Source organism: Lissotriton helveticus, chromosome 6 (genome assembly GCF_964261635.1).
Source record: "Lissotriton helveticus chromosome 6, aLisHel1.1, whole genome shotgun sequence".
Lineage (NCBI taxonomy): Eukaryota > Metazoa > Chordata > Amphibia > Caudata > Salamandridae > Lissotriton > Lissotriton helveticus.
In genome coordinates this window covers 1,500,384,475-1,500,412,143 of record NC_136067.1, presented here as the reverse complement: position 1 = coordinate 1,500,412,143, position 27,669 = coordinate 1,500,384,475, and the positions used below count along the sequence as shown (strand labels likewise).

General features: G+C 45.4%; 1 protein-coding gene across 1 annotated transcript in view; it reads left to right on the top strand.

Annotated features, from left to right (window-relative positions):
- The window catches only part of REL (REL proto-oncogene, NF-kB subunit), a 330,308-nt gene that overhangs the window by 128,806 nt on the left and 173,833 nt on the right, over positions 1-27,669 (top strand). The gene's annotated exons all lie outside the window — the stretch shown is intronic.

Sequence of the window (27,669 nt, the reverse complement as noted above, 5' to 3'; positions counted from 1 at the left end):
CTACCTTGACTCGATCCCAATGGACACCATGTATTTTTAGGTCCGCCCCGCTTGTTTGAGGCACCCTAGCCTCGACCCCAATGTATGTCACCTTTTGGTGGGCCTCCCCTCTTGCTGGAGACTCCATGGCCTCGACCCTCCTGACATCACTCTTGAGGTGGCCTCCCCACTTCCCCGAAATTCATTAGCTTGGACCACTATATAACATGTGCAGGGCGTGTGGGGCCCATACTTCGGTATCTTACCTGGCGCCAAGGTCAGTGCCTCCTCGGGGGATCCGCTTTTTCTTCATCGACTGTTGTCTCCAGGTCTTGTCACAACTCCCTGTGTTCTGCGGGCCCTTGGATTCTGTAACATACTAGGTACAGATGGGTTAAAAGATCCCGCCACTGCACCCTCCCGCCATCAGTTTTGTACTTCCACCTGACCCTCGTCTTCGTCCCTCAGTTCCCCTTCCTCCAAACTTCCCTCGTCGTAATTGAGCATTGTCCACTCAGTCTGTGGCCCTAGATCCCTGAGCGCCCCACTGTCATCCCACCTCATTCGCATGCAAAATACCTACCAGGGGAGGGCCGTAACTTGCTTCCCCACCATTCCAAAACTGCAGTACACGTAGTCCTGTACTTTGACGTGGAAGAGGATGCCCCAAGTCCTTATGTCTGTTGCACCTTTGAGGTCCTGCGAGACCTTCTTGTGGCCGTGATCTTGCCATCCGCTATGGATTCCAGCTAGCCGTGCTGTCTCTTCACCTCGTGCTTGTTGCACCTCACCTGGCTCTCCCGAGTCAGGCCCCCCAACGAACCTGCCGACCTGAAAAACAGAGACATGACCCAATGTGCTGGAAAACAGCTCCACTCCCTCAAACACCTCACCTCACCTGACCCCTGTCCCACCTCCTCATGGAGGACTCCCCGCCCCAGGTCCTTGGACTAAAGAGGAACGCACCCCAGGTAACCCTGCTACTGTCCCCTGACCCGCCCTTTTTTGCCCAGTCCCCTCCTTAATGGGCTTCACATATACCTTGCCCGGATGCCTGACTTCCAGGACACTGGCTATGCTCCCCAGTCAGGACCTGGCCGCCCCCTGCCTGCCCATGCCCGTTTTGCCCTTCTTCCTCCCTGTCCCTCCATACCAAGTTATCCACTGCTAACAAAAAAAGCGAGGGGGGCTTGTAGGCCTCTGGCCCGCTCCCGCATCCTCTCTCATAGGGCCCTACCGTACTCCCCTTTGACACCCCACTCCAGGCTGTCCTAACTCCCATAGGCACTTGGTCCAGCCATGTATCCTTGCTCCAGTCTATCACATTTAATGCTCTGCCCGGTGGAGAGGCTAAACTCTCTTTCTGCTCCCCGTGATCAGACTCAGCTTCTGCTATCCACTCCCTAAATACCTTCCTAAAATCCACCTGTTCAAACTCCTGTCTAGCTGTTTTGCCCACTTTTTACGTAGGCTCAAGCCCTAGTGTATAGAAGTGATAACCATTTGGCCGATTCTAGGCCGATGTTCATGCGGGTCATGACCGCTTGCATGTATCTCTATTGTAAGGTATTGCAGGCCTTACTCAAAAAGATAAAACCACTGCCTTTGGTGCCGTGTCAACTGGGATCTCATCCAGTACCCTATATAGGCGCTGGATGTTCAAGGAGGTGCTGCAAAGTGGAATAAAGACATTCTGATCTTTCTGCATTAGGTGGGGTATATGCGGTTGCCGGCGGCTAGCCAGGGCCTTACTAAGGATTTTGTAATCCAATATAAGCATCTCTGTGCAAACCCTTTTTCACAGGAGTTGAAATTTTGAATTGTGCGACTTTACAGTAATAGAAAATTACTGAGTATGATCGTTTGCACCCTTTGGTAAGTTTCTGACGGTTACAAGTGCCAGACTTTCACAGCGATAAAGAGAACAATAAATACAGCACCAGAATCTGCATGTCATGCCCCAAATATTCAGAGTAGGTGCAATTTATGGCACAGAATACATTCCAAAACTTGGATAGTTGGATTTTATATACTGCAATATCTATCGTATCTACCAATCTGGGAGAGACCCAACCATGGCATACAGCCTCTGGAACTTAGATACCTATAACACAGCAAAGGAAGTCAAAGTCAGAATAGAGTTCAGTCCTTTTCTTTCCTAGATGAGTTCATCTCTGTCTTCTCTTGAATGATCCTGCCACTCCTGAAAAAACCAGCACTCGACCCTCTAGTCCATGCCAACTACAGACCTATTTCCTTACTCCCGGCTCTAGCGAAAGTGACTGAGAGGTTTGTTCACAGATCAATCTCTAATTTCATCGAGGAAAACGATCTGCTGCATAACACCCAATCCGGTTTCCGTGCGAATTTCAGCACGGAGACTGCGCTCCTCGAAGTCACAGACGCCATCCGGGAGGAGTTGGATGCTGGAAGAAAGGCTGTATTGGTCATGCTTGACCTGTCGGCGGCATTCGACACCGTTCCCCACGCGCTTCTCCTTGCCAGACTCTGGGACTTTGGTTTGCGGGGGAACGGTGTGGAGGTGGCTTAAATCCTTCTTAGCCGACCGCCGGCAGACAATCTGGGCTCCTCCTTACTCCGCCGAGATGCTGCTGCTAGAAGTGGGGGTTCCCCAAGGTTCCATCTTGAGCCCCCTCCTTTTTAACATCTTTATGGCTCCTCTGGCAGTGGTCGCGGAGTCTTTTGGCGCCCGGATTGTCACCTATGCCGACGACACCCAGCTCCTGTTTGTAAGCAATAGGAATGGTCTGTTCGACGATGATCAGGTTAGAGGTTGTTTGAGTGCGGTTTTCGAGTGGTTTGGACGTCATGGATTGAAATGCAACTCCGACAAGTCGGAGCTGCTCTTCTTTGGGTGTACCTCCGAGCCGGATTGGAAACCCTGGTGGCCGCAGGATATGTTTCCTCCCGTTAGTTCCTCCCTGAAGGCCAAAAACTTGGGAGTGATCATTGATAGCGACTTATCTTTTGGACCACATATTTCCTCTCTCACCGGGAAATGCTTTGGCATCCTCCGGATGCTGCGTAAATTTCTACCTTTAGTATCCATCCAGCATAGGAAAATCATCGTCCAGGCACTGGTTGGCTCCAGGCTGGATTACGCTAATGTTTTATTTTTGGGACTTCCCAAATATCTGGTTAGGCGTCTTCAAATTGCTCAGAATTCTGCGGCCCGAGCTGTCTTTGGCCTCCCAAGAAGAGCCAGAGCCACTGCTCTTCTCTCAACCTTACATTGGCTACCGATTGACAAAAGAATTATTTTTAAAGCCCTGACTACGACCTTCAAGGCCTTGCACGGTATTGGCCCTAAATACATCTCCAAACGACTGTCTTGGTATCAGCCCTCTAGATCTCTCAGATCTTCTGCGTTATCCAAAGTGAAGGTTCCCATTATCAAGCGCGCCAGAGCAGGAGGACGGTCCTTCCGTTATTTAGCTCCTCGTGCTTGGAATGACCTCCCGATTTCTCTAAGACAGGCTTCTAGCCTGCTGTCCTTCCGAAAGGCCCTTAAAACATGGCTTTTCCCTTAGACTGGTGCTGCTTTTTTATGTGTGTGTTGCATGTCCCTTCAGTGTTATGTTTCTCCCTCATTTGGTGGGTACCTTCGAAAAAGCGCCGGGATGCTCCATGGAGTGGCCGTGCGCTATAGAAGCATAAAAATAACATAACATAACATAACATTCTCTGGTTGGGAGCTGTAGGTAGATAGTTGCTGAGACAAGCATTTTTTAGCAGCAGAGAGTGACTCCTAAAGCCCATTCAAATGTTTGTGGGCTCCTCTATCATGGCATTGGTGCTTGTATATCAGCTTAAAGCTATAGTCAAACTATTACTTGAATATGAACGTGGGCCTGTGTGAAGCCTACACAACTGCTAGTGCAGAGAATGCCTCTTTGAAGATCTTGAAAACAGACGAGGACCATCTGTCCCTTTTGATAGTCCTCGATCCTTCTGTAGTGTTTAATACAGTAGACTATGAACATCTCCTGTGTTCACTGATTCTTAAGTTTCAAACACACCACTGAGGTTATTCAGAAGACAGTGAGTATATCTGGAGTATTGAAATTCTTACATCAGATGCTTGTGGTGAAACAGATCGCCTATAAAATAAGTTTAGCTCCACAGTATCTTCAGTCGAACATCACCATACATTGTTGTGACCAAAACCCTGATATCTTGGGCTTGCGATTATTCTGAAAACTTGCCTTTTAAGTTGATTGTTGATTCCTGATGATAGGATCAAATAAGTGCAATGCTCTATCAGTCGACTTAAAAACAAACCTACCTTCTTGAGGTTCCGAAAAGCTATCAAAACGTATCTCATAACCAATTAGAGTGTTCAGTTCAATGGGTTTGTCCTCTAGTGGTTTATTGTTCATATCTATGCTCATTGGATGCTTTGAAACAATTCACTTAACGGTGCATGGCATTTAAATATTTAAATAATAAAGAAATAAAATACATTGAGGCTACCTTTCTGCCCAGAGCATCACCAAGACTTATTCTAGTTGACTTAGCGCTCAAGGACACCCAGATAGATCCTATATGTTGGAAAAGCCAGAGGCACTAATTTTAAATTGCTCTGGTTAAATCAGTTTAATCAACTAAAGCTCTGCTGGGAAAATGTAAGTTAAATTGTACTAGAAAGGTATGTAGATCAGCCTTCCCACTACAAAGCTGAAAATACTTCTCATAAAATTCTGTTTGGGTGTGGTACCTACAGTTTGTTAGGTTCAAGGAGGACGTTTGTCCATGTCATGGTACATCCTTTGAGATCTACATTTAGTTTCTTTTTTCATAATATGCAGGCTAAACTCAATTTAAGGCATTGTTATGTTATGTTGATTTTTATTGATCATTAATCATTTGAGAAGGCTTCCAGGTACTTGAGTGGGGTGTATAAGTGTGTGGAAAGAGTCAGGTCAGGTCTTCAGCTTCTTGTGGTTTTTAAGTAGAGAGGAGGAGGCTCTGATGTGTTGAGAGAGGTCATACAATGTCTTGGGTGTGATGTAGGAGAATAAGCAACCTTCAGTTTTTTTTTTTTCGGGTGAGGGGAATGTGTGCAAGTGAGACTGAGGCGTCTGGTCGGTTTATTTAAGCATATGTGGCTTACCAGGGATTCTGGTCCTGTGTTGGGTAAAGCTTAGTATGTGTGCATTAGAAGTTTGAATTGTCTGCCCTTGTGAATGGGGAGCTGGTGAAGCTTCTTGAGGTGCGGTGTGATGTATGTGCAGCATGGGAGGTCGAGATTGAGTTATACAGCGATGTTCTGGAGTCTGGGTAGGAGTTGTTTGGAGATTACGGTGTAGAGTGTGTAGTCCAGTCCTTGAGATTGGAAATGCATTGATAGCAACCAAACGTACAGCAATCCAGAGCATGCATTTTGCTGCCTCACACTTTATTTCAAAAGCATGGAAAATAATGCCAGTAACAACCTGCTTATCTAGCACGTAATACTACAGTTACGTACTTTACGTAACGTGCAACTATTACCCAATTTGATGATAATGAATTTCCCTCCTTGGAAGGATGGAAAACAGAGTTTCAAGTACGGGGGAGTGAGCTAGTGACCTACTGATCACACAGAAGTCAGCACCAAGTGCGTAATTCACAGAACCATTTTGCTAGCTATATAGTTAGAAGGAATATTGTGTTTCAGAGGTGGTTTTTGGCCATTACTTGCCATTTGACATGTGTTGATGCCAGTGGATGCAGTTCAGTATCCTTTTTCCGATGTATCAATGTCACTCAGCTACGTGTCAGAATGATTAAGGCATACTTGGAAGATGGGCTGTTTTTCAAATGTTACCTTTTTATTTGTTTCTGATTCTAATTTTTTTAGAAGACTTATATTACACAGATCCACTTATACTTGATTAGAGTGACCTCTAGTTAGTTTGTTAAACTATACACGAGAAGACCTACTTTCATAATTTGATGCAATTTCTTTCTTACAGTGGCGTAATCCTGGAATTAATTTAACTAGCACTGCTGCTGCTAATCTCTGATTCATTTCATGATATCCTTCACCATCTTTGGCACTTCTATCGATGAGTTAATCCTTGTGTGGTGGAAGTGGAAGATATTAACTCGGCAAACACCCAAAACGTTTGAGGGGAAAGTGAAGGAAGAGTTGGTATTTTGTGTATGCACACACACAGTTAAATAAAAGATAATTGTGTGAATATATATTTAGATTCGGAGGGAAATGTTTGTCTTCCACTTACCACCCACATTCTCTCTCTTCCTCTCTGTCTCACAAAACATTTTAAACTTGAGTTAACGTTAGTTTATCTGCAAAAATAGATTTGTCGAAAACACTATAACACTGTTGACGCGTGCAGTTGAGGCAGTTGCTTTGCTGCAGCTTCAAACACCTATATTTGCAAACAATATCGTGCAATGAAACTCGGCATCCTCCCACTATATAATCCTGAATTAAGTGACCCAGACCTCCGACGCACATGTTCAGAAATAGATAGAGACGTGTGGAACTCCCTAGGTTCAAATTGAGATGTATGATAGGGCCTGATCCCAAGTAAATAAACAGTGAATGGGGTCTTGGTGCTTTCTGTTCTGGGCACCTGTAAAAAGGCTTCTCTTAAGTGTAAATTCCGGAAAATTGAACAGATGTATGTCCTGCTAAATGTGAGGAAGATGGAATGAAGGGGCAGCCTGGTGTCCGAGGTATGCAGATCAGGCGCTCTCTGACAAGCATATTCCATTTGGAGGGCGTTGCCAATTAGCTGCGGGTCCCCTGGCTAGGACAATGCCAGCTGATGAGATGAGGGGAACCAGTGAATTTCAAAATGGTGTGGGTCGTGCACTGCTAGGTTCTGGTGTGGTTCAATGGTTTACCATGCTCCTGAGAATCGCCTCCCGCTTGGAGGAGTGTGAATTCAATACCTGGGTTGCAAGTCTACTTATGTAGAGTGTCTCTCTGGGCACAGGTTATTAGTTGCTGTGACTACAGCCAAGTTCAAAAAGAATACTTTTCCCAAAGATGATTTTCCAAATAATATTGTATTCAAATACATTCAAATAGGTTCATTTCACATGAATTCATTTGTTGCGGTTGGAACTTCATGTCCCATAATGCTTAATTTCTGCACATGAGTTAAACCTTCTCCCTATGCATTTCAGGAATAAATGCCGCCATCAGGGGAATGTCTGAAACATCAAAACTGATATGGTTTTAATAGTTAGGACTCTCTACCTTATATAAAACCGCCACTGTTTAGACTAGTTATTAAAGCAAAAATCGAATGGGGTCAACGTATGTGAGGTTGTTACTGCCGTCTTGTAAGTGTCGGTTGATGTTTAACATCAAATCCTGGTGACTTTCTTTTTAGGCTGGCGTGCGTGTTAAAAACGTGATGTTAAGCGCGGTATCTTCCATTAGTGCGTTCATAATGTGTATACATGAAACGCTAAACCTTTAAGTTTAATGGCTTGCTTCTTAAGCAAGCGGGCATATTCAAAACGCTGTGATTGTGAATACGCTATATATATTGTACACAAAGCGGTGGTGAATCTAATGTGCGAGTCGTTAGATCGTGCTAAGAGCGATCGTTTCCTCATGCATTAAACGTATGCGCTTACCGGTTTCCTGCGCTGCGCTTTTCCCTTATGTACGCCGAGTCCCGAATGTGGTCTGGTGTTTGTTCTGCGCGCAACTAATACGTAAAAGCGGCGCCAAGCATCTTGTCGTTTTCTAAAAGGAAACATGTGAATGCGTGTGTGGACGTGCTGCTATTTAATAATGAATAGCATTGATATTACTGTTTTTCCTGGTGAAGAAGAAACATCAACATGAACATAATTAATTGCTTATTGAACACCGTTTGTTTTCAACATTTGTTTAATTACTGTTAAGTGAGGCTTTTTCTAACAGCATACTGCCAGATGAGTTTATTTTGGATATAGATCTCATACAGAAGAACGCATATACGTATCAGCATAGGCAGGTAATGTTTCTTTAACACTACTTTATTGTTAAACAATGTCACGCAACATTGGCTTTGGAAATTTACATCAAATCAGCGTCTGCATCATAATTATACATCAACGGCCATATGAATGAACACATTTTCCCATTGACACAGAACGGGCAAAACCCTTTGATGCATCTGGCCCCAAATTACTTATAGTCATTGTGCAGTGTTTATAATTCTATTTTACTTTCAACGTATAACTGTAATCATGGGAGAACAACAGGAAGTCAGAAACAGAATGACAGAAAGAAGGAGGATTCCAGGATTGGGGGGAGGAGGTGAGAGGTACTACCAGTGAAAGGATCCCAGGTTTTCCCTTTTAAATCTGGGGACTAGGTAGTGGACCCCCTGTGTGGGCCGTCTGATATTTCTCTTGTAATATGTCGGTATTCTGAATTGGTGGGGTGTCTTCAAGGAGTTGTGAGGCTCAAAGGTTTGGTGGGGTAAAGCATGTGAATTCTAATTTGGAAAAGTGGTCTATTAGAGGTTGCCATGTGTTTGTGAACGTAGATTTAGTATGTGTTAATTGAGTCATGAGAAGTTTCATCGTCATAGAATGCCATAGGCGGGAAAACCATAGGTCGATTGGTGGTGTAGATGTATTCTTCCAATATAGTGCTATTACCCAGGGCGGCTCCTCCATGTGGGCGGAGTAGCGTCGCCCCACTGCTTTCTCGCTGTGCGAGAAGCAGAAACATAAAATAGTATTATAAATACCATTTTATGTTTCTGCTTCTCGCACTGCGTGAAAGCAGAAGGGTTTGGTTGGGGGCGAGTGGGTGGTCCTGCTCCAGAGCAGAGGAGGAGTGGCTTGCCCACTGTTGTGGGCGGTGACTGTTTGTTCGGCCCGAGGGCCGACCAAACCAGTCATACGCACACTCCCTTTTCTCCATTTAGGCTGCATGTAGCCTACAGGGAGAAAATGGCCTCCCCATCAACCCCTGTGTGGACGGCCTCCCAGCTAATCACAACGCTGTCATTACAGTGTTGTGATTGTCTTAGGGGAGGGGAGGGAGGGAGGCTGACTGCTTCCTGCGAGGACTCTGAGCAGAGGCGACACTGGACCGCACCGTGCTGGCAAAGGTAAATTTTTAATCAAAATTAACCCCGCCCACTCTGCTTACAACCCCCTCCCCGCACGACCCCCTCACCCGCAAGTCATGCCAGCCGTGACTTCTATTACTTGCTTGGCTGCTCCAAGAATCTGAGATATTATGCGCCAGTCTGCATGGGTCATAGCAAGGAGGGTCGAGGGCCCAACTCCCAGGATGATCACTATTGGGGCTGATGGTATAGGGTAGCCTATCACGTCTTTTATATGACTGAGGACCTCTTTCCAATAGATGGGCAACAATGGACAGGACCACCATATGTGCACGAATTCTCCAATCGCTTGTTGACAACACCAGCAATTGGGTGAGGTATTGGGAAACAATTTGTGTAGTTGTTGGGGGCTATAATACCACTGTGTGAAGAGTTTGTATGCGGTATCTCATTGCGGTATGCTTCTAAATGTTTTCGGTATATCTCGCCAAAGTGTTCCCCCTTGCTTAGGGGTGATCTCATCAGTGCTGACTGTTTGCCAATGTGTCTGGTATATGTGGGACTTAATCGGAGTAGAGTGTTGTAATACTTGGTAGGTGCGAGAGAGCAGAAGGGTTTGGTTGGGGGCGAGTGGGTGGTCCTGCTCCAGAGCAGAGGAGGAGTGGCTTGCCCACTGTTGTGGGCGGTGACTGTTTGTTCGGCCCGAGGGCCGACCAAACCAGTCATACGCACACTCCCTTTTCTCCATTTAGGCTGCATGTAGCCTACAGGGAGAAAATGGCCTCCCCATCAACCCCTGTGTGGACGGCCTCCCAGCTAATCACAACGCTGCCATTACAGTGTTGTGATTGGCTTAGGGGAGGGGAGGGAGGCTGACCGCTTCCTGCGAGGACTCTGAGCAGAGGCGACACTGGACCGCACCGTGCTGGCAAAGGTAAATTTTTAATCAAAATTAACCCCGCCCACTCTGCTTACAACCCCCTCCCCGCACGACCCCCTCACCCGCGAGTCATGCCAGCCGCGACTTCTATTACTTGCTTGGCTGCTCCAAGAATCTGAGATATTATGCGCCAGTCTGCATGGGTCATAGCAAGGAGGGTCGAGGGCCCAACTCCCAGGATGATCACTATTGGGGCTGATGGTATAGGGTAGCCTATCACGTCATTTATATGACTGAGGACCTCTTTCCAATAGATGGGCAACAATGGACAGGACCACCATATGTGCACGAATTCTCCAATCGCTTGTTGACAACACCAGCAATTGGGTGAGGTATTGGGAAACAATTTGTGTAGTTGTTGGGGGCTATAATACCACTGTGTCAAGAGTTTGTATGCGGTCTCTCATTGCGGTATGCTTCTAAATGTTTTCGGTATATCTCGCCAAAGTGTTCCCCCTTGCTTAGGGGTGATCTCATCAGTGCTGACTGTTTGCCAATGTGTCTGGTATATGTGGGACTTAATCGGAGTAGAGTGTTGTAATACTTGGTAGGTGCGAGAGAGCAGACCTCAGGACCCACCGTAAGAGCGAACCAATGTCTCAAAGGGGGTTTAGGGCTGGGTCGCCCCCTGGATGCTCAATGGTGTGTGCAGCAAATGCCGGATCTGGAAGTATCGTAGCCTAGATTCCTCAGGTAGGTGGAATTCCTTTTTTCACTGATCGAATGTTTTACACTGATCGCCCTCGGAGAGATCCTGAATTGTTTGGTATTCCCCTTCTGCCCCTGTTGGGAAGGAGTGTGGTTGTAGAGCTGGTGGAAAGTTCGGGTTGCATGCTAGGGGTGTATTATGGGATGAGAAGGCAGTGAGGCCCATAGAGGTTGCAAACGTATCCCATATTTCTAACACTGTCTTTGTGAGTGTGCCTATATATACACGCTACACGGTTGAGACCCCAGCGGAAGCCATGTTAAGTCCCATATGGTCTGCAGGCTACTGCCCTGTCCATAAGTAGCCAATGTTTCTTGCTGTCGCAGACCACCCACTCAGAGATGTTTCGGAAATGTAGCGCCCAATAGTATTGTAGAAGATTGGGGCATGCTAACCCACCTCTATCTCGTGGTAGCATAAGGAGTTTATTTGTGAATTGTGGTCATTTTCCTCCCCATAGAAAGGTGGTTAGGTCTTGTTGCAAGCATTATATGTAAGTTTGTGTTATTGGGGTGGGGATTGTATGGAATAAATGTATTATTTTCGGCAGAACAGACATTTTGATTGCATTAAGCCGTCCTAGCCATGATATTAGTAAAACTTCCTCATACTTAGGTCCCCGAGGACCGCTTTTCTATATTCCGGCCAGTTTGTCTGTGTCCACATAGATATTGGGAAAGTTAGATTAAGTCCAAGATCTTGTATCGAGCATGTAGCCCATTGAAAGGGGGTAAGGGATTGTAGTTCCCGGATATCTTCATTGGGGATGGTTCGATTCAATGCCACAGATTTAGTGAGATTAATTTTGAGGCCGGCGGCCTTTTCACATGATTTCAGAAGCGTGATAAGGGCTGCTAATGAGGTGTGTGGTTTCGACAGGGTATGTAGTAAGTCATCCACAAATAAGGCTATCTTATGATCTACTCCTCCAAAAGGGATGTCGCTAATATCTCCTGAATGTTGAATAGCTATGGCTAATGGTTCTATTACAAGAGCAAGAAGCAGTGGAGAGAGTGGGCAGCCTTGTCTAGTGCCCCTATGTATGTGTATCGGTTGTGTGAGTAGTCCATTGACTCTGACCTGTGCTTGGGGGGAGTGTACAATGCTATTATCCTGAAGACCATCGTGGGTCCCAGTCCTATCTTCTGGAGAACTACCCCAAGAAAACCCAGTCTACCAGGTTGAATGCTTTTTCAGCATCTAGCGATAATAGACAGGCAGGGATTTTCTGACGGTGTCTCTTTTTTGCCAAGTGGGCTATTCGCCGCATATTGTCGGCTCCCTGACGTTGTCAAATAAATCCAACTTGGTCGGGGTCAATGACACCCGAGAGGTACGGTTCCAGGTAGTTAGCTAGGATTTTTGTGTAGATTTTAATATCTGTGTTGAGAAGCCGAATAGAGCAGTAGGAAGAGCATAATGTATGATCTTTGCCAGGTTTGGGGGTAAGTGCTATTTCTGCCCATGGCCATTGTGGCCGTTGGGCCCGTAATGTCTGTGAATGAGTAAAAAAGGCTCAATAGTTGGTGTTGGATTTGCGGAAGAATCATGCTGTAGAAGTGAACCAGCAAGCCGTCCAGGCCTGGTGTTTTGGCCCCCGTCAAGTCCTTTAAAGCCTGTCGGAGCTTTTTAGTGTAATTGGTTCCTCGAAAAGTTGTGCATATTGTTTGTCTTGGGGGGGCCCATGGACAGTTGAAGAGTACTGAATGTATCTCACTTGGGTGTGTGGTCCCTCGATCATAGAAGGTAGAATAGTACGTGTGGAAGGCTGTCAGTTTGTCTTTTACAGTGATGGCCCATGTGTCTTTTGCAGGTTTTATTTTAACAATATGTGATTTTGCTGCCCTCCGTCTCATTCGGCGCGCCAAGATGGAGCCCACTTTGTCCCTTTCCCCCCATTGTACTATTTTTGTTTCAGTGCCAATAATGTGCGTTCTGTCCGATTCCTTATAGGTGCGTCACTGGGGAAATGTCTTGGAAGAGTTGAATTGTGTACCCCTTGTATGTCAATTCCGATTCATTTCGTGAAGCCTGCAATATTGCTTCCTTTTCCACGAAAAAGTGTACCCTGGTTAGGATATCTGGAACCAGTTCAGGGCTTCTGGGGGAGTGTAGCTACTCGATGTGCCCTGTCCAGTGCTGGTAGGGATGCGTCAGTAACCCCTCTGATGTTGTGTAGTAGCTCTGCTGTGAATGCCTTGTTGTCTGAACCCTCCACCCCTTTGGTATGCCTCTGATTTGTTTTCTAAATCCTCCTGCTTTATCTGGAGTTCAATATGTTGGTCCTCAAGTGCAGTCATTCATTTCCAAACGTTTTTCTGATCTTCCGTACGGTTGTCTTCAGTCCTTTCTAGGTCGTCGACTCTTTCGCCAGTTTCAGTAATTATTTGAAGCATGATGCAAATTCGGATATAAGAGAGACAATTACTGATTTTGATTCTTGAAGAAAGTTGTTCATATAGGCTTGGGTGAATGGCTCAGTCGCCCCTTGTGTGGAGGATGCCATGGAGGCAGGAGTCGGAGGGCCAGCCTTTTGCTACAAAGAAGTCACTGGATTGTCTTTGGATAAGCTATAAGCAATGTCTTTAACTGCCTTTTTGCCTGGCATATTACATGTGTTGTGCTTCCTTTAGAGAGGTAACCAGGTCACCTATCTAGCCAGATAGTGCAGCAGTTTCAGGTTAGTTTTGAATGTACCGTGGCATGGTGCAGAACGACTTCCCAGACAGCCAGGCAGGTTCCTGCGTTGAATAGAGGCACCCTGCTGAAAGTAGCTGTAAGTGGCGCAGTTCTTTGGGGCAATATCCAACATGGTCCCACCCAGTGAGGCTTCTCCCTGTTTGGGTTTGCAAATGCTATCTAGCTCTATGAATCACTGTGATGGGTTTGGATTAAGTACAGGAAGTAATGGCGCCCAAGCGTGTACGTTTACAAAGTCCAAAACAATATATCATTAGGTCACGGTGCAAACAGGTCAGGGGGAACAAACCCAGGAGAAAAACAACCCCTGCAAGTGTGTGGAAGAAGATCCACACGACACAAATGAATCAAAGTCCTGTGCACACGTATCGAGTCTGATGAGGTTCCGGTGTCAGAACCGAATGTTTGCAACAGTGTTCATTGGTAAATAACGGAGGTCAACAACAAATTTTCATGTGAAAAGAGTTTGTATTTCAATTTGATCAGTACAAGAAGACAAACCAGCCGACACGTGTTTTGTCACACCGTGTCACAGATGTGACTCTTCAGGGCTGGGAAGGATATGAAAAGAAAAAAACAAACCAAACAAAATAAAATACACTGTATGGATATATGAAGCGCCAGAAACAAAGTGAATGCTGTGGAGCACACGAAAGTCACCAAATACTGATGTGTGAGTGCAGTGTCAAAATTACTACGGTTAAATACCAAAAGTTGAAGACGATAAAACGAAATATAGACAACTAATGGTAATGAAATAAGATGATCTCTCTTCGTTCTTTTCAATCTAAGAGAAGACAAACGAAAATATATACGAAAGAGGGCAAATTACCATTCAAGGCAAAATGGGAGCAGTGCTATAATCAGCATATGATGCTATTAGAAAAAAACATACCAAGGTACTCAGGACAAACCAAGCTAAGAGGCAGGTATTATCCGAGCAATGTTGCATGCCAGAGTGAACAATGTTACATTAAAAGGGAAAAAGTGCTACCTTAACTCAAGAAGAACTGGTTAGTTCACTCAGTACTGTGAATGTGGTCGGTACCTCCACAGTCACATGTACGTGTGACTGTGGAGGTACCGACCACATTCACAGTACTGAGTGAACTAACAAGTTCTTCTTGAGTTAAGGTAGCACTTTTTCCCTTTTTTTGCACTGAGTCACTCCTTTGTTGTTATTTGCAATTTTGTCTGGGGTACAGGAGTGCCTACTAATGCCCTCTCTCTCTTGTTGATACCCAATGTTACATTAAACAGTCCCGGGAATCATGTAAATAGATAAATAATGAAAGCTCCCCACAATGTTACCTAAGACAGGTGGTGGACGCAATGATTTAAACATAAGACATGATTGAAGGATGCAAAACTGACGGGTCTACTTGTATAAGTAAAACATTCCTAGAATAAATAGGTAAACACAGCTAATGCGAGTAAACATGGCAATTGTTGATCAAGTGCGAGATTAATAGCTGGAAAAAGGCAAAAGGAGCGACAGAATACAGCGGGTGGTCCCATGATCTGAAAGACTGCTGAGGTCTAAAATGCCAGAACACCTATCCGTCTAGTTTTGCAAAATTATACATTCTAAAGAAGAGAAATTTTAAATACCTGTCGGTTTGTGGGAGAACGATAGCTGTGGAGAAGTGAAGAAGTGAGGGACCGTATGAGCACAATAGAAAACTAAATTGTGCCTTGACTGAAAGCCAAAAGTAATGAAGAAAATAATGCAAATACTCACTGCGTGAGCCGGTGTAAATCCACCCGGTTCGCGGCAAGTAATCTGTTCTACATGAGGGTAAGTGAGAAAATATCATAACCCCTGGTGTCCCAAGTGGAGACACAGGGGCAACTCAGATTGGATACATCCAAGTTGGGGGAGACCTGTAAGTAAACGAGGTAAGGTCAAGGTGACGTAAATCCTAAATACTGTAGACGTTCAAAAAACCGCGGAGAAATTGGCTTACCTGTTCTCCCGGAATGCTCAGTGGCGGTCGCGTCAACGAGTTCCTGGATACGGAAGCATTGACCAGTCGTCGGAAGTGCTAAAGAGCACTTGGGTTCAGGGACACTAGAACGCGAAAAATGATCGCGTTATGGCTAAAACCGGAAGTGAGGAGACTCCGGAGCACTAGAATGTAAAATAAATATTGTGATGGCCAAACCTGAAATGAGGAAGGCATTGCAGGACCTAGGGAGCCAGAGCGTGTCGGCTAAGGAGAATGTCCCATAGGATAATGGTTAGACAACCAAGAAAGCTGGCATAGGGTCCCAGGGTGGAGAACTCCAAGGATTATATAAAGAAACAAAAATTAGGTAGAGAAATAAGGCTAAGGGCGGGTGAAATGGACTATAAAGGGCAAGATTGAAAAACTAAATACTGTGGGTGAGTGTAGAAAAGTATATATAGAGAAAAACACACAATAAAAACACACAGGAAAGAGGTGGAAGAAAACATGGAGACAAACATGTCACATCCTAAAATTACATAATTTAATCGTTTTTGAAATGTCCCAAATATATCTGACTTGGTAGACAGCAGATGGAAATAGTGGCATTGAGTAAAAAGAACATGTAGGAAATAACAACAAGCTCTGTGAAGTAATATAGACATGAAAAGACACGGGCCGATGACCCACTATGAATCAAAAGTGAGCAGGTTATAGGTACAGTAAATGGGTAAAGACATGGATGATAAATTGTTCATGGCAGAAACATTAGGACCCTAGAAATTATTGTAGCTCATAGTCTGTTAAGACCATGTTTGACTGATTGAAGGCGCATTATCCAGGTTGCCTCCAATCTCCTGAGTCTCAGCTCACGATTTCAGCCTCTTACACTCGGTTCAGTGACATCCATTCCAAAAAAGGTTAAACTCTTGGTTGGTCCTTGTGAGGGACATGCAGCTATGTGTGAGGACATTGGGTACCTAGAATCCCCATTCCGCATAGCTCTAATGTGTTCCATAACGCGTTCCTATAAGGCTCTAATGGTACTTCCCACATAGTATTTTTTGCATGTGGATTCTAGTCTGTAGACAACATACTTGGTGTTGCAATTGATGTTGCAGTCAATTCTGTATTTGCGTCCTTTCCAGTCTTTGAACTCTTTAATGCCATTCAGAGCCCACTTGCAGACTCCGCAGCAGCCACATTGGTGGAAGCCTGTCCCATGGGTAGTGAGCCAGGATTGTGCAGTAGTGGATGTTGGAACCGTGGGGCTCAGTCTGTTTTTCAGTGTTCTGCCTCTCCTGAATGTAATTTGTGGTCGTGTGGTTTTGCAGTCTTTTAGAGTCTTGTCTGTGAGTAAAGTCTTCCAATGTTTTTTAAAACTTTGTCTCATTATCACACTTATCTCATTGTAATTGGTGATGAGTCTTACAGGTTGTTTAAGTGAATTGTTAGTGAGTTCACCAATCCTCTTTGCCGCTTTATTAATTGTTTGTAACCGCATTTTGTAAATCTGTTTTTCATGTCAGACAGGCATTTCTGAAATTCATTATCTTCACTTCAATTGCGTCTTGCCCTTGTAAACTCCTCATATGGGATGGTCTGTATTTGGTGGACGGGTTAGCTGTCAGCATGTAGTATTGAGTTACATGAGGTTTCTTTACGATATAGCTTGCTATGTAAGATGTTGTCTTTGATATACAGTTCAATGTCTAAGAAAGATACACAGGATGGGCTGGAGTGACAAGTGAATTTCATGTCCATATCATTTGAGTTGAGGTATGTGCAGAAAGAATCGAGTTTGTCTTGTGGGCCGGACCATAGGAGGAGACAATCATCGATGTATCTCCCCCAGTAGATGATGTATTCTGTCCATTGTGAGCCTTTTCTTCCCCATATCCACTCAGTCTCTAGTGCGCCCATGTACAGATTAGAGAACGAAGGTGAGAACCTTGAGCCCATGGCAACTCCCCTTGTTTGTTTGTACCAGCGGTGGTCGTACACGAAACAGTTATTGTTAAGAATGATTTCCATCATGGAAATGATCATATTGGTATGTGACCATAATGTGACAGGTCTGTTGTGCAGGAATTGTGTAATCACTTTGAGTCCTAGATCAGGTTTGATAGAAGTGTAGAGTGAGACTACGTCCAAAGTGGCCATGATCATGTTGGGTTGCCATTGAACATCAGCTAAAATCCCCAGTATATGTTTCGTGTCCTGGATGTGGGACGGTAGGTTCTTAACCATGGGATTGAGGAATAAGTCCACATATTGCGATAATCTTTCTGTGGGGCCCCCTATGCCAGAAATTATAGGTCTCCCAGGTGGAAAGGGTGCTTGCTTATGCACTTTGGGTAGAGTGTATAGGCAAGGATAGGTGGGTCTAACCACTTTCATATGAAGTGCCTCTTCCTCATCCAACAGACCTTGTACTTGCCAGTTATGTAGATTCTCATTGATCAAGAGAGTAAGTGGGCCCATAGGGTTGCTGTTGAGGGGTTCATAGCATGACTCATCTTGTAGCTGGCTCATTATTTCATTATGGTAATCTGGGTGGTTCATGACAACCACGTTCCCGCCCTTGTCTGCTTCTTTTATGATGAATTTGTCATCTCTGCTCAGTGTGTGTAGTGCTTGTCTTTCACCCCTGGTCAGATCTCTGCAGCGGCGAGTATTGGCGAGGGATCTGATTTCGTATTTATCCAAGTGCGTAAGGATATGGAGGATGGGCCCAGGTCGGATCCAACATCAGTATGGGGCCCCTGAGTCCACAACGGGAACCAGGATAAAGCTAAACCCTGACAACGTGGGAAGGGGGGTTTCAGGTTCTCGCCCCTCTCCAACGGTGTTTAACTTGGGGAGTATTTGTGGACTAATGCGTTTATGTTGAGGACTCAATCCCACATACAAAATGCCAACTAGGCCGCGGTTCTCCTACCTTCTCCAGCATCACTCCATGGGCTGTCTCAACCCCACCGGACCTACCAGTTCTCAGCGAGGCCCCTGTGCAATCGTTGTTGGGTACCGTCAGTGCCCAGGTGCTCCTTCTGCCGCAGGCTCCACGCCACATCTTCGCTGGTTTCTGCAAAGAAGAGGGCCTCCCAGCTTGCTCAAGGGCTTTTCCAGGCCCCGCCGCTGTCCAAAGGGGGTGCTGATGATTGTGGAGGCGCTGAGCTCCCTCTAGAGCACCCCGCTGATTACGCTGTTTCTTCTGCTCCTCTTCCGGCGATCCACCTCACCAAGGGAGCTAGCCTCCGTCAAATTGCAGGGCCTCGCCAGCACATCTCGCCAGTTAGCGCCGCTACTCGATCCAAGATGGCGGTCTTGGGTCCCGATGTTGTTTCAAGGCCCTGAGGCTGTTCGCTGAGGGTCTGCAATGGGGGCTGTCGAGGCGCCAGGTACCTTCTATTGTGCCTTCACTGATTGCGGTTTCTCCTTGCTCTTCCTCCGGCATTCAGGCATTCAGCTGTGTCGTGGGAGTTCACCATACTCAAGCTGTGCAGCCCTCTAAGCATTCTTCGTTCGGCTGTACAGCCTCGGGCATCCGCCCAGCCAGGAGACTGAGCCTCTTTTGCTGCTTAAGCGCAAATTCCCATTGCTGCGTCTCAGCCGAAAACGCCCCCGTGATCGCCCACATTCTAGTGCGCTGCAGGTATCAGGGAACTCGCCGTTTATATGCAGTTGGGTCTCGCAGAAGTTTTCTTTCCAGCAACGCTGTCGAACGTCCTAAGAGAACGGCCTCAGGGTCTCACCCTGATCAGGAGGTCACATTTTCTTGCGACGGAGGCGCAGATTCCTTTCGCCGTGCCTCCTCTGGCGTTGCTATCGCAATCTCTCGTCTTCCGCTGTTATCGGGGAGTAGGGCCGCCCGAATACTCCTTGCCCGGCGGTGCCGCCGAGCATCTCAAGATGGCGGCTTCGGCTCCTCTGTTGGCCCGGTCTGTATATTCGGTAAGAGAGCCCATGCGAGGAAGGCAATGCAACCAATCTGCTCTCTACTCCTTCCGGTGATTGATATGCTCTTTGGGGGTCTCCTCTGTGCCGTGATATTAGCTTTAAAAGGTAACTGTAGTATGGAGACCCTCCGCAGCAAGTCTTACTCCATGCACCACTAAGCCACGCCCCCTTTGTGAATCTTAAAGCCACTATTTTTGGTTTTGGTTTGTTTTTATTTAGATAGGTGGCAAGAAGTGTTTTTGATGTTTTACAAGCACTGAAATGTAGTCCTTTGTTTTTTTGTAATAACAAGGAGAGCTTTAGTTGATATAATTGTGTTTAATTCATATTCCAGCTCTTCCATTTTTGCTCAGTTTACCAATGTCATGATGATTTCTTAAGGATTGTTCTAGTTTGCTAGTGTCATTTTCAAGGATTTCCATTTTTAGGCTATCGTCCTTATTTTTCCTTACAATGAGGCTAATCATATTGCCTCTCATTGTGGCTTAAAGGGCATTCAGTAAAGTTTGTGGATTGTGACATTAGAGTTATAGTCCAAATAATCCTTGATATTTTCTTTGATCAGCTCTAAATACTTTTTGTTTTCTCTAATTAGATTGTTCATTCTCCATAGTTTGTTTTTTATTGGCTTATTATAAGAGACTGTAATGTGGCATGGTCGGAAATAAGTATTGGTTCAATGGTAGGATCTCAGGCCTTGCTCACATGGGATTCGTCTATCAACATGTAATCAACTCTGGAAAATGTGTTGTGGATGTGAAAAGAAGGTATATTCCTTACCTGTTTGGGTAGTACGTCTCCCAACATCTTTATGTTTATGCGTATTGCATAGGTTTTGAATTTGTGATATTTAGGGGCACATTAGGATGGCAGGCGGCCATCCCGTCGTAAAAAGGAACCACCCGCCATAAGGGCGGGGATCCCGTGTGTGCTATTAGGATGCGCCTGCCACAGTAGCGGGTGCATCCTGCATCCCTAACATTGTGGCGGGCGGTGCACTCAGCACCGCCCACCACAATTCCAGGGAGGCATGTTGTGCACTTCCATGCGCAACATGGCAGGCACCACGCGGTGCCTGCCATGTTGTGCATGGAACTATGGTACCCCTCATGTGCACTCCCCCCGGAGTCCCAGGGGGTCCACAACGGGCCCCCCAAGCAGATTTTCCGCCACAGAAAGGCATCTGTGAACCCACATTCTAATATGGCTGGCCATATAGAACCCTTTTCCGCCTGGTGGACATGTCGAAAAAGGCGGAAAAGTGGCAGACGGTCTTGCCGTCCGCCACGGACCCCCCAGCCATTATAAAATGGCGGGGGCATTTCTGCACGGATGGCGGGCGGATCACCCCCGCCGGGCCGGCGGGGCGATCCGCCTGTCATCCTAATGGGTCCCTTAGTTTGGTCTAAAGACATATTTAAAAATCCTGTCCATGTCTTCGTCCCTAGGAAAGTTAACATCTCCTCCAAGTATTAATCTTATTTAGGTAGGATTTATGATAGTATCTTGTTCAGTTATACCCACAAATTGAGTTTATCATTGGTAGGTGCATATATGTTCATTACATAGATTTCAGTGTCTCCTTTTTGTAGTCTAGTGAGTAGCCACTTACCCTCATTATCTGATTAAAGAGTCAGAATTTTTAGGCCTGACGATCATGAGATTAGGGTTACTAGACTGATCATCTTCTTTTGTGCTGCGGCAAAGACAAAATCATCGATCAAACCCTTGTGCATTTGGAGTGCTGTTTTGAAACCTATTCCTATTTCTAACAATAAAATTAGCTCTCCCTTTGTCTTCAAACAATAGTCAAGAGTTTTTTGATGTTTGATCGGGTGGTTTAGACCTTTTGTGTTCAGGAATGTAATTGTAATGTTTGCTATATATAAGTATAGCGAGCTAGTTGGTATATTATTATGGTATGCTGGTATAATATTGTGGTTGAAACTGCCTGGTGGTTATTCAGTCTCAAGATGAAAGTCTGACACCGGAGGTAATTTTAGAAAATGGATAAATATGAGGGTTGAAGGGCCTATTTCTAGTGTGCATTAAGGGTCCTATCCAGGGGTAGGAAGTGACGAGGGGAGGGATGTAATAGTGTAGAGAGGGGGCAGAGGTTAAAAAGAAGGAAGGAGAGACAAGCAGAACAGAAAACTGAGAGAAGCCCACCCCTGGTAATAATAAGGAAACAGCTCCCACCCCAACAATATATGTAAGGCAGGAGATGCCACGGGTGGCCTGCCCTCTGCAGGTAGCACATCCCCTCTCCAGGTAGCACATCCCCTCAGTGAATGCTTGATTATCAGTTAACTTAATATTCATGTAAGTTGACGTAGCAAGTAAGTTAAGTACATGGTGTGAAGGTGGATGCAGAAGTTGAGTGGGTACGTATTAGTGGATAGAATGGTTGTTGGAAAAGAGTTTTATATTAAGATTCTATATCATTCACGGATAAGTAGTTCCCCGTACTATCTTGTAACAAGTCATGCATGTTAAAACATAGTAAATCACAATGTATCTTAGGCATGACATATCAGAATTCAGAGTATCCTAGCGTATTGTATCATAACATGAGATAGCATAATATGTTGTATTGTAACATGAGACATATCATAATGATAACGTAGCATGTTTGCCTTATAATGTCTTTGCGTATCCTAAGCGGCGTCTGTAAAGTTGGTCTAGTTTGTATAACTGGCTTGGCAAAGCAATCATTTTGTAAGGGATATTTATTGTGATATTAATTGTGGTGGGTATAGATGAAAACATCTATCGTTAGTATCTGTTATAGCGATGAATTGTCTTGGAGATGTTAGAGCTGTGGTTTAGTTGTACTAAGAAAGTGGAAATGCTTTTGAGATTTGGTTAGCTCAGGTTGAGTAGTGTAGTTGGTTAGTAGTGTTACTTAGGATTACTACCTTGAGTAATGGAGTGCAATCTACTCAGTAAACCATTTGGGTATCAGCAATATTGGAAATAAAAGTGTCCAGTTCAGCCGGGTCCTGAAATATATTTTGCTTTCCATTGTCCAATATTTTGAGTTATGCTTGTCCAGCAAAGGATAACTAGATTGAGAGAGCTTTAAGAGTTTTTATTGTAGAGATAAATATTTTCCTTTTTTTCAAAGTTTAATTTTGGTAATCTTGTAATGTACCAAATTTGAGTCCTTTCCAGTTGATGTATTTGTGTTTCTTCGAGTAGGCAATTATCATATCCATGTGCGCGTATCTCAGTTGAAGATGATGGAAATGTGAGTTTTTTGGTTTGAAGGGAGATATTCTGTATGCTTATGTGATTTCAAAGTGTAGTTTAAATAATTCCTAGGGTCTGTGGGATACAGAATTCCAGTAAGGCCTTACAGGATTGTGTGTCATCCTCTGTTCCTTCAGGAAGACCAAATACTTATAGATTTCCTCTTCTGTTTTGGTCTTCTAGCTTTACAACACGTTTTTCTAGTGATACAATCCTGTTTGTATGGTTAGAATTTACTTTTTCTGTGTTTAGTTTATTGTCTTGTAGATCACCAATGCGGGATTCATCCTCTACCATTCTACCTCCCAGATCACAGAGATGTTTCCTTATGCCAGAGAGTTTGCTTTGCATGCTATCTGTGCTTGTTTTCGTGGATTGGACCAGATTGTGCAGGGAGTTGAGTTTTTGCATAAATAGCTCTAGGCCTGGAATACCGCCTTCTCTTTTTCCTTTTATTGGCTACTCAGGAATCGGCTGGTCTTTTTTTTGTTTTACCAGTTTTCACCTCCTTCGTTTTCTAATCTTTTGTATCTACCTTTTCATGAAGTATTATAGGATCAAAATGACTGGAGGGGCTGTTTCTTGATGTCTTTATAGACATGTTCTTAGGAGGGTGCTTTTTATGATTTGTTTTGCTTTCAATGGGCATAATGAGGCTCTTATGTCACAAGTATAGCAATGCTGCTGCGTTACCGCATTCCAGCGTTACTTGCAAGCTTTTTAAGTATTTTTTAGAATGGTGAAGAATGACTAACCTCATAATGTTTGTATGTCCGGCCTTTCAGGGGTTTTAACGTTTTCTTAGGTTTTTTTAAGATTAATTGCAAAACAGCAGTGTTAAGATAGCTTGATCTAGAGACTTTCAACTCCCTTCTGAGGTTCAATGCATCAAGTTAAGATCTGCAGTGTAATAGTTAGGGATTTCTTTCTCCTGATGAAGGCCAGCTGACATAGAAGGCACTGAACGACCATAACATGTAGACCCTACAAGACTGGAGTACTAATCAGCTTTTTGCGTTTTTCTGTATATTTAGTGCTCTTTATAATCTTACCATGGAATCAAACAATATATTATCAGATTGGATAATCAACAAGGTAATTTTAACTCACCTACTTTTGATCCCATGCAATAAAAGCGCTCCCTTAGGAGGGTTAAGCCCATCCACATGCACTATCAATCTGGATGAGGCACTCTATGATGAAGCATGCAACAAACAATCTGTGTTTGGGAGCTCTTTTTGCAAACCTCATGGGGGCTTTCAACAGGGATTTGAGGACTTTCTTGGGATCTCCATCTTGATCCTCACTATTGGACTTGGACCTTTTTGGCAAAATTTCCCTAAACTTTTTGCATTCCCCCTAGACCTTTTTTCAGACACTGTGTTGCCAACTTAGATGCTTTGGGCACTTTGCCACTGCTGACCAGTGTCAAAGTGCAAGTGCTCCCTGTATAAAGTGTAATGGTAATTGGTTGTCCATAATTGATATATTTGTTTTACTAGTAAAGTGCACTATGTGTGCCAGGGCTGGTAACACAAATGCTATTAGTGGGTCTGCAGCACTAATTGTGCCACCTACACCAGTAGCCTTAAAGAGACAACTCAGGCCTGCCACTGCAGTGCCAGCGTGCGGTTTGTTAAACTGCCTTGTTGTCCTGACAAGTGCACCCACTTGCCAGGCCTTACCCTTCCCTTTTTATGCACATCAGACACGCCTATGGTAGGTCCAGGCCCCCCCTCCGGGAAGCATGCAATGTATGTAAAAGGTAGGACATGTACTGAGGTGTGTACCATGTCCTGACTGTGAAATACTCTATATTTCATTTTTCACTGTTGAAAGGCCATCCTGCAGATAGGACAGAATGGAGAGGCTGTGTTATATGTTTCCAGCCTCTCTTTCCATAGGCCTAAGATGGCGAGGTGAAGTTTAGTATGCCTGCACTCACACTGTAATAACACATCTTTTTGTGAAGGTGGTTTTTCCATTGTGTGTTTAGAAACCACACTTTTAGAAGTGGCTGGGTTTTTGTGTTCTAACATTTCTGTGGGTCTCTGCCTGGTTGTGGATTGAGTGACTGGATTTAAATGTGACCCCCACTATCAAAGGAAGAAGGTGTCACTGGCAAGGAGGCATCCAGAACTGGTTTGGACAGGGGTCAGTGCCCCCCTGAACACAAAGACTTCAAAGACATTTAGGGGTATAACTATGAGAGCTGAAGACCCTGAGCATTGGATTGATCAAGACTGAAAATGATTGAAACTACTTTGTGATCAAGAGGAACCTTTGCCAAGGAAGAAACAGCTGAAAAGTCTGAAGGAAAGGACTGACCCTTGCTGTGTGTTCTGGAGCTGGCCTGCAGTTTGCTGATTTAACCAAGGAGAGGCTAAGGAACTTTGCTGTGTGCTGTGTCTCCCTGCTTGAAAGGACTTGGCTGTGTGCTGTGTCCTGAAGAGAGCTGGCTCCCTGTTGTGGAAGCTCAGGAACATAAAAGTTACCAGAGGTGTCACAGCGACCCATGATCGTGTGCACCTAAAATCCAAGTGAGTCTCAGCGACGCTGTGTGCGTGTGCTTCGTGCAGCCTGAGACCTTTGTGAGGATTGTCCTGTGATCGTGTACACCCGGAGTCCAAGTGAGTCTCAGCGACGCTGTGTGCGTGTGATTCGTGCAGCCTGAGACCTTCGTGAGATTGCCCTCTGATCGTGGGCACCTGGAGGCCAAGTGAGTCTCAGCGATGCTGTGTGCGTGTGCTTCGTGCAGCCTTAGACCGTCATGAGGATTGCCCTGTGATCCTGTACACCCAAAGTCCAAGTGAGTCTCAGGGACACTTTATGCTTGTGCCCTGTTGCGCTGAAACTTTACAGACACTCAACCCAGTCACAGATCTGGGTTGAATCCATCATCGTTCTTTAGCTCATTTTGCCACCCCAGTTCAGACCCAGCTATATGCAAATCAGTCTTGACACTGTGCTTCATGGGAACAGTCCAGCCCTAACTGCCAAGCCAGGTCTTCCCTGAACTGAAAACAAGCATCCTGGGACAGGATTCAGGGTTACACCCCTCATCAGCCAGGCTAGCTTGAATCCACTGGCAAAGTGAGCAAGGGACCCATGACTGGGGGTGAGTGTCTGAAAAGTGTCAGCACCCCGTGCATCATCTCCTTGTTTGCTTTGTTCACCCTAAGGTGGCAGGGTATGCCCAGACGTGGGTCCCTTGCTCACTTTGCCACACTAATTAAAAACATTTTTTTTAATTACCTTCGCCTTTGCCTCCGGTCCTGTGCTCCTGCGTCGCGTCTCCTGCTCTCTCTCTGCTCACAGGAAGCAGAAGCAGGCAGCCTCTCTTGCCTCCCCAAAGCCAATCACAATGCTGCAATAGCAGCGTTGTGATTGGCTAGGACGGCGCCCGTACAGGTGTAAAAAGTTCAATCGGGTCGGGGACAATCGATATTTGCCCGGCGGTATTGCCTCTGTGACCCTCTAGTTATTTAAATCAATGAAGAGGCAGGCGCTGGAGACTGAAAAGCAGGAAACAAGGTTTTTTTATTCTCTCCGGAGGAGAACACAACGAAACGGACAGAAGGTATCGTTCTGAGGTGCTCTAACTGTATTTCTGAGGCCTGGCCTCTTATATCCACATTTATGACTTTATTGCAGATTACACATACATGTTTAAAGCTTTGATATACGGAAAAGACATTCTCGGAACTCCCCTTTGGGCCCGTTCCCACACACATTTACAGTTAAAGTCCCCACCCTAGTCACAACAGGTGATGAGCATCGCGCAGCTGGATAATCCGCCGATTCACGGAATGTGGGGAGTTTGATCGGATCTCATGGGGTGGGGGGCTTTGATCAACCCGGGGATTCTTTGATGGGGGAAGCTTTCTATTGTACGGGGAGGGGCAAGGATGGTATCGGCAGAGCTGGGTGTCGGCTTGGGAACGGGGAGGAAAAAACGGGCACACGGGGAAAAAGGGGGTTTGCATCTAAGGGCCGGAGATCATGAAAGGAAAGCAGGGAGGTGTCGCGCTGGGAACAGGATGAGGGCCTGGGGCAGAGCAGCGCCGGAGAGGGGTTTATGACTCAAGGCAGGTGCAAGCAGGGGGTGGTCAGTGTGCGGGCTTAGCGAAGGCAAAGGGCTATGTCAGGGGCCAGCGGCATGCAAAAGGGTTTGTTCTGATCGGGGCATCTTAAAATGGCGGGCGCGCACGACAAAAGTGTGGCATCAGGGAAGAGGCAAGATGGCGCAGATAATGTTCACCAAAACGCACTAATTTTCCACAGTCCTCCCTTTAACATATTCAAGACATCTTGCTGGTTCATTTTCTATTCGGTTCTACTGTGGTGAGCATGAGAAAGAAAACGGTAGGAACCCTAGATGGAAAAGAGTTGTAAACAATACATTTTGAAGTTTCTAGTTTTTTTTTTTTAGGAGGTGCACCTATTTGATAAAGCAGGAAAGTCATAGGAATGAAATACAAAAACGGCGAGCAGCAAGTACATATCATAACGTGAACTGGCAGGTTAATACATGTTTCAGATTCGGATTGGAGCAGGATCAATACAATGGCGGCTGGGAGAGAAATGAGGCGTAGCAAAACGGTGGTTGAAGATGTCGAATGTTCGAAGTTTTATGAGTTCTCATTGTTCTTTGTGGTCTTTCGTTGGCGCTGTTGAGCACCGGCGGTGGAGCTACAAGTCCAGCTCTGTTCTAAGTTCTGCGTTGCAGGGCACGACCCTTTCCTCGCGTTTCTGGTCGGAAAGGTCCTTTTCGCCCTGTGTCCTTTGAGGTGATTGTCAGAAAGTTCCGATGGAAGAAGAGCGTTCAAAACAGTCCATAGGGTAGGTCAGAGGAAAAAGGGGGATGGAGCAAGGCCCAAATTGGGAACAAACTAGGGGAACGAGAGACTTCAAATGGGCGGGCGTGCGACGGAATTCAGAGAGCGGGGACTTGTCGACAGGCACTGGACGTCGAGCAGGGGCATCAGGTCGACCCTTTCTTTTCTTGCTGTCGAAAACAGTGCCTCGTCCTGCAGCTCCTTTCAGTCGTGGTCTCGCCTTGGCTAATGTCGCAGGTGTCCCTTAGTCTGCAGTCGGGCCTCGTGCTCCCACATCCGGTCC